We start from the raw sequence: 7897 nt of genomic DNA, 5'->3' as shown, positions 1-7897 counted from the left end.
CAAAATAATTTATGACTTAATGTAGTGAATAATGAAATAAAGATCACGTTTAATGTGTAAAAATGAATCTAGTTAAAAACAAAAGATCACATTTAATATGTAAAAATAAATCTAGTTAAAAACGAAAGATCACATTTAATATGTAAAAATGAATCTAGTTAAAAACAAAAGTTCACATTTAATATGTAAAAATGAATCTAGTTAAAAACGAAAGATCACATTTAATATGTAAAAATGAATCTAGTTAAAAACAAAAGATCACATTTAATATGTAAAAATAAATCTAGTTAAGAACGAAAGATCACATTTAATATGTAAAAATGAATCTAGTTAAAAACAAAAGATCACATTTAATATGTAAAAATGAATCCAGTTAAAAACAAAAGATCACATTTAATATGTAAAAATGAATCTAGTTAAAAACAAAATATGTTTATTTCCCAACGATTAACTTACGCTGGAAATACATCTCACTTTGAATGTGTGATTAAAGTTATTGAAGCATAAATCAAATAAAATGCTTAAAGTGAAAAACGTGGATACTCTCTTCAGAACCCATTCATTTACCAAACTAAGTTATCTATATGTGAAAACTGGACCAAGTAATTTGACCTGTACTTTATCACCTAAATGTATAAGCGCAGCGGGATGTTTACGTGTTCCTTAAAGCGAAATACAAATATTTCTGTATTTTGAGTATAGCGGAAATGACATCATCACGTCTAGTATAGAAATAGATCCTGAGACAGTGTACTTCGGGGAAGAGTTGGTGTCAGTGTGTTTGGATGGCTTTTTTATATAAGTTTTTTTTATATAAAATATACAAATTTTATAACTAGTGAAAAAGTCTATCAATGATACCTAGTTTCATTAGCATTTCATATTCACAGTAAAACACATTAGTGGAGGTGGTTAATATTTTCAGTATTTGATCATGTTATGTTTCAAAAGTAATCTTATCTAACTAAACTTACGTGACTACTGTTTGTAAACAAAACACTCCGATTGGACGAAGTTTTCCTTTTTTTATTTTGAAAATATTGTTATATTAATTTTGAATATATATAATAATGCTGCCTACAGAATATTACACATTAAACACTCTACATTATCGCACTTTAGAGAATATAATAATGTTTTCAACAAATTGTGACGCAGTAAACTCAATATTATCATATTTTAAAAGGTATGATGGTAATGTTGACAGAATGTGTCACAGTAAACCTATACATTACCATAGCTTAGAAGGTCAACTTGGTATTCCAAGTTTAAATATTGAAAGGTTTCTATGGATAAACAGTGTCTACGAGCAAACGAGGAATTTGAATAATATGACTGTATCTGGAAAAATGATCTAAGTTTACATTTTAACAAAGTGTTCGTGGTTACATTTATGGCGTAACCTTGAATTTGACATTCTTCTTTCTCTGTTATTAAAGTAAGAAAACTTCTGTAATTATATTTCATGTATCACTTACTTTAAGCAAGAATTGTTCTTATTTTTACACTATATGTAAGGAATTTTTCGTAAACACAAAATTGTGCTTAATATTTCTAAAAGTTATTGTGCTTACATTTTTGTAAATGAAACAAGTGTAGATTAAAAGAAACTAAGTTACTTTTTAAATCTAGTTTACCATATTAGTAATGGATAGTATTAGAAAACTTTGATTGTTTGAATAACTATTAGTTGATGAATATGTTACACATTGTTAGATTGAAAACAAAGTAATACACGTTGCGTTACTTCGTCTAGTAGCACAGGTCTGCGAATTTAAACTTCATGAAAGTTCATTTGGTCTTGATAACGGATTTTCTATAATTCAGCTAAGCAGATTTCGAATATAATGTTAATTTTTTCTATCACGTAAGAAATGTTTACAAATCGGGAAGTAAAGAAACTCTTACTTAGATCAAATTATTATTTCGTTTACAACAATGAACATTTTTTATTATTATGTTTGTTAACAAAAATACAAACAAACTAAAGAAAATGGAAGAACATTGATGTCAAACGAATATGCATCCTCATTCATCCGGATTTTTTTTTTTTGTAAAATCTACGTATTTTAGCCTCAAACTACGTGTTGTGGTCTTTATTTTATGTATTGGGCTATGACGTTTTGTGAAACATTTGTACGTGATGGAGAAAAATGGATATCATTTTCGGATTCAGCGTACAGGAATTATGTAACATTTTCAAGACAATAAAGCCATCGCAGGCCTGTGTAATTAATATGAATATTCTAACAGTGCAGAATGTCTTAGCTTGCAAATCATAAAAACGTTTTCAGGATGTGATGGAATATCCCAGTAGGTTGATGATGTGTATACACGGGAGTTTTAGGAAACTCATTATTTACAACTATCTTTAGCCTGTTTTTAACTACTGCCAACAACAAAGCAAAATAAAAAACAGGAACTCAGATACCAAGTCAGAGTAGTCTTGACGTTACAGTTTCAATTATTCTTCACATCTTGTGGCCAAAAGACTTCAATATACTCAAGGATTTAACTATTATCTAACATAGCAGAACCAGTTTATTTAAATATCAATTCTGATACACGTATCTAAAACTAACTGAATGATCAGATTTGTTTAATCTGATAATTTTCGTTACTTGTGATTAATAATTATTTTTTCAGTTGACTTGTAAGCCAAATAAACTACCGAGAATTCAGTAAACAAATATATAGCTTAAGTTGTTTGGTATAATAAAAATTCCTTTTTTGTCTCACAATTCTTTATGGACCGTTGAAAACTCATTAGTTTTAATTTAACCTAGGAAAAAAATAATGGAGTATAAGACGAATTAAGCAGTTAGAAATGACCTAAATTCCGAAGCAAATTGTTTAATAATAGACATTATGAGCTGCAATTAACTGTTCCAGTAAAACCATTGGATGCACGATATCCATTATCCACTGGGTGTCAACAATGTATACGTAACATGTCAATGTTCACCATGAGACTTGGTGAGTAACCTTTTTTTTTAAAGTTGGACTCGAAAGTAATAAAGATAAGTATAGTCGATTACAAATAAACATATTTTCAAAGGAGGCCAAAGACAATTAATACGAAGTATTTGAATACGATGACATTAACAGTCTGTGGAATATATTTGGTTTTCATTTCAAATGTAGAACAGAAAAATGTGTTTATTAAAAGGCACATTGCTTTACGTTCCGATTTATGATGTTTTTAAACGAGATAAGTATCTATACATACATACATCATGCAAAAGTAATATACTAACCTGGGCCTGAATCTAAAACACTGTCACTATGAACTACTATTCAATGCTCTAAAATGCTAGGATACAAACAGGTTCGTCTGTTCGCAATCAATAATCGGAAGTAAGAGAAAATGATAAAAGTAAGATGTTATAAGTACCCTTTTGCAATTTGAGTATTTTTCTAATAGGGTGGTTGGCCTTTGGAATGGGTTGCCTTTAAATGTTGTAGAGGCAGTAAATCAAAGTGAATTTAAGAAAAAGCTTGATAAGTATTTGAATGATAACGGTTAGCTTTAGGATTTTTTAAAATTATTTTAATTTAGTTTAGAGGATGGAACAGCTGAGATGGACCAATAGGTCCCATGTTGTCCCAAAACATTAAGTTATGTTATTATATGAAACCTCACTTGGGTTTATCTCTCCAAGTATTTACACTACTTTTGTATTTAAAAAAAATGTATAATAAAGTAATAAAAGATGCACACACACACATATATACAAGTATACATGCATGTTAACAAATGTTCTATACAGATTTCATCAAGCTTACTAGTTAAATACGTTTATAATAAAATCTAACCTGTTATTCATCTACCATTGTCAAGCACAAGAAATTTTATATTAGAAATTATATTTTTTCTGCATATCTACGTCACGAATAGAACTTTTTAAGTGACAGGAAACTATGTTTCATTGTTTTGCATCTTTACTCGATAAAACAGATAGTTTCTTTATTTAATAATGCTTCTATTTAATTTTCCACTCATTTAGAGCAACAAAGCTGTAGAATGTAATTAGAATAATACGAAACCCTAGATATAAATTGTAAACCTTTCTCATTAGACCTCAACAAACAAGTATTAAATTAATATGTTGTTCATTAGTCTAATGATCATGAAATAATAATGACAATAAACATCTTAATCTTATATTTTAATGAAAATCGATAACGACATTATGTAATTTTACAAATATCATAGTAATGCAAATCCAAATAACAACAGGAAATATGGTTTTTGTTATGCTATTCAAATACGACTGTCAAGTATATTAAATTTTTGTTATAGTTTGTTTACAGAAACAAGGGTATTATTACTATACAGACTTTATCAACATGTAATGTTTTATTGTTTGTTTCAGTCATAAACAAATTTAATGAAAGCCAAATATGATAAATGATTTAATAATCAACAAAATGGCAAACGCTTTTTTACAGAAAAAGAAACACTCAATAACAGCGAATGATAGACTAGGCTTCACGTTTGTTTTTAGTATAATAAACAGCTTGTTTGCTGAATAACTCAGAAGAATAAATTAGTACCATCAATGCTACACATTCTACAAATCATATATATATAAACATGGATTACTAAAAGCACCCTACACAAATCTCCGCATCTCTGTAAACAGATAATAGCCTGACATAATGTATAACAGCACCATCTGTTGAAATATTATAGTACTACTATTGCAAATGACTAAAACAACAATAGCACTCGTGTTTATACTATACTATTTGGACACTTAAAACCATATTAATTCTGCCTATTATAACACATATTAATTTTACAATGGCTGCATATAAAATCTAACTTTGTTATCATTTGATTATCGAAAGAAATTAATACTTTGGAACTCAAAATTTTCTACTCATTAAACAATAACAAATCGTATCAACACAACCTAACTTGTTTTGAATGTGTTTCCAAGTTAACCATATGAAAAAAATCTCAAGGGGGCAAAAATATTCAGTTCGCTAGTTTAGCCTTTTTATTTAACAATAATTATACTCGTTTTTCTTACACAAGAACAAAAATCAACAAAGGGAACAAAAATCAGGAAGTAACTGTTTGGAGTCACTTGTTAGTGTTTGAAATTGAAATTAAAATTTCATAAAAAAATCTATAACGTGAACTGTGTCTTCTGTACTATAAATATAAATACAACTTAGCGAATTCTTGAAGCGGCTGTTGTTTATCAAGATGTCTCAGTACATTTACTCTGTGTCAATTTTCATCGACTTTATATGTTTACTTCATATAAGGCGTTAATTGTTTGCTTATTTTTCTCTGCTACTACGTATAAGACGTTAATTGTTTGCTTATTTTTCTATGCTAAAGATAAACTTTTACTTTTTAATTTATTAGCCATGGAAAACTTCTACGAACTAAACTGATCATTTTGGTGCCTAACAAATGTTACTTCCTTAGTAAACAACTGTTCAATATAATGCGATGAACCTCTTTTATTCATTAAACTTTCATTGAATATTTTGTATATTCTCAGATAGATTGAGAAACCAACTATTAGATTTAGAGAAAATTACTGAACATTACATTTAACCGTACTGGACAATGTACGCCAATCAATTAAAATATAATGACCTGCTATGGCATATAATAAATGAAGATAAGTCTTATTAATCTCCAAATGTCTCGTGCAATTAATGTTTCACGTTGCTCATATTGCATTTCCTTACTAACAAATTAATGTTTGTTTTGTTAATTAAACCTATTTCCATGAGTGTTGACTTCTTTTTATTATCATGAAAGTTTTAAAATATTTTTACAATAATTTCCAGAAGACTTGCTTCAAATGTATTACATAATTTTTGACAGTGCTTTATTTTTAGAATTTTGTAAGCCTAATTATTTATTGTTTTTTTTTTTAATTTCGCGCAAAGCTACACGAGGGCTATCTGCGCTAATTAGTTTATATCCAACATTATATCCAAGACCTGAGAAGAACTGTAGGAGATGGCAGGAGACGAAATCTGATGTCATCAAATTAGTAGCCGAAAGTAGCTAATAAATAATCGGGCCCGGCATGGCCAGGTGGTTAATGCACTCGAATCGCAATCTGAGGGTCGTGGGTTCGAATCCCCGTCACACCAAACATGCTCGCCCTTTCAGCCGTGGGGGCGTTATAATGTGACGATCAATCCCACTATTCGTTGGTAAAAGAGTAGCCCAAGAGTTGGCGGTGGGTGGTGATGACTAGCTGCCTTCTCTCTAGTCTTACACTGCTAAATTAGGGACGGCTAGCGCAGAAAGCCTTCTTGTAGCTTTGCGCGAAATTCAAAACAAATAAACCCTTTTTATTAGCTATATTTTTGTGCATCACTAATATCAAGCGTGGGGCGCGCGTATACTCGATTCGATTTTATTGCTCACCAGGATCTCTACTGCCTATCCTCATATTGAAATTCTTTTAGGCAGGATTAGAGTAAATTAACCTATGAGACCTTGGACGTAGTCAAATATATCAATCGAAAGGGTCTGACCTCCTGAGACCAAAACTGTAACTAGATCTCAAATCGGTCAAAAAATGACGGAGGTACGAGCTAAAAGTTTGTATTTGAAAAAACAAAAACAAAATAAACTCAGTGCCATTCTATGAGCCGCTGTGCCGCGGCTAAAAACTCAGAGCCATTATATGACCTGCTATGCCGCGGCTAACAAGGAAGAAATCATGAGTTCTCTATTAAAGATGATAGAGGCAAATGATGAGGACGAAATCTTAGGCTAACAAACAATGAGTAAGAGGCCATTACTACATGCATTAGGTTACAGGCTAGTAGTAAGTTAAAAATAATTACTGGCAAAAATGAGAAGCAACAGTTGTTGCATCAAATATAAGTTGTATTGGTAAGTAAATGTGTGTTCGGTTATATGCAGAGAAAATTAAATGACAACAACTAAAGAATATTAAGATTCTTTCGCTTTAAAGTTTAAGAGAAAATATTTTTTTCTAAGCTAAGAAATCGAAACCTGCGTGTTTGTAAAAAAATGCACGTTGGTCAACATTGTGAAGTTTGTTCTCCCTATTATTAGGAGCACTGTAAGTTTACTGTTACGTATTAAAATTTCAAATGGTCTGAAACCGAGCTAAATTATACTTTAAATTTAGTAGATAAATTGTATTTTGAATTTAGCAGTTAAGTAAAAGCCGATATATAGTCAGTTTATGATATTTGCCAACAAGATTGATACACACAATTTTCTTTTTTTTTTTAACGCAAATGCGTTTTAATATACACAACAAACAATTTACAATAACAGCTATTACAATTCGTTATTACAAACAATGATTTATAAACAAAAGTTTCACAAACATACAAGCAATATAAAGTCTTCTTTCTAATCTGGAACTTCTTCAATATCTTATCGAGGGTTCACAATGAGCGAGTTAATTACGAGTTGATGTAAGTATAATTCATTTAACAGGGAGCTAGCTAGCTTTGTCCTTCATTATTCACCAGCCACACACGCCAATTTTTCCCCGATTAATTTATATAATGTTTTTGTAAAAATACTAATGTCCGATAAGAATCCACCAACGTTAAATGATTTGTAATGTTCGAACTTTATAAAGGTTCCTGGTCAAATATCTTACGTTTTCCGTTTGATAAGCGTCATAACAATCGCAGTTATAGCTTCCAAAATTTATAGCACACTGACTAGAGCAAACTAATAATAGATACTCTTTTTGGTGCGTCGCTCTGGTTATATTTATAGGCATGTGGAGGCTTTCTCGAATTTTCAGCTTTACGTAACAATACTGGCGCTAACACTATCGTTTACGTACACAAATATATTGTTGATTCCTACTCTCGAGAATATTCTACAATTTTGGAGAATAGGCGGGAGTTTCACAATATA

Source organism: Limulus polyphemus, unplaced genomic scaffold (genome assembly GCF_000517525.1).
Source record: "Limulus polyphemus unplaced genomic scaffold, Limulus_polyphemus-2.1.2 Scaffold225, whole genome shotgun sequence".
NCBI lineage: Eukaryota > Metazoa > Arthropoda > Merostomata > Xiphosura > Limulidae > Limulus > Limulus polyphemus.
This window is presented reverse-complemented; position numbering follows the sequence as displayed.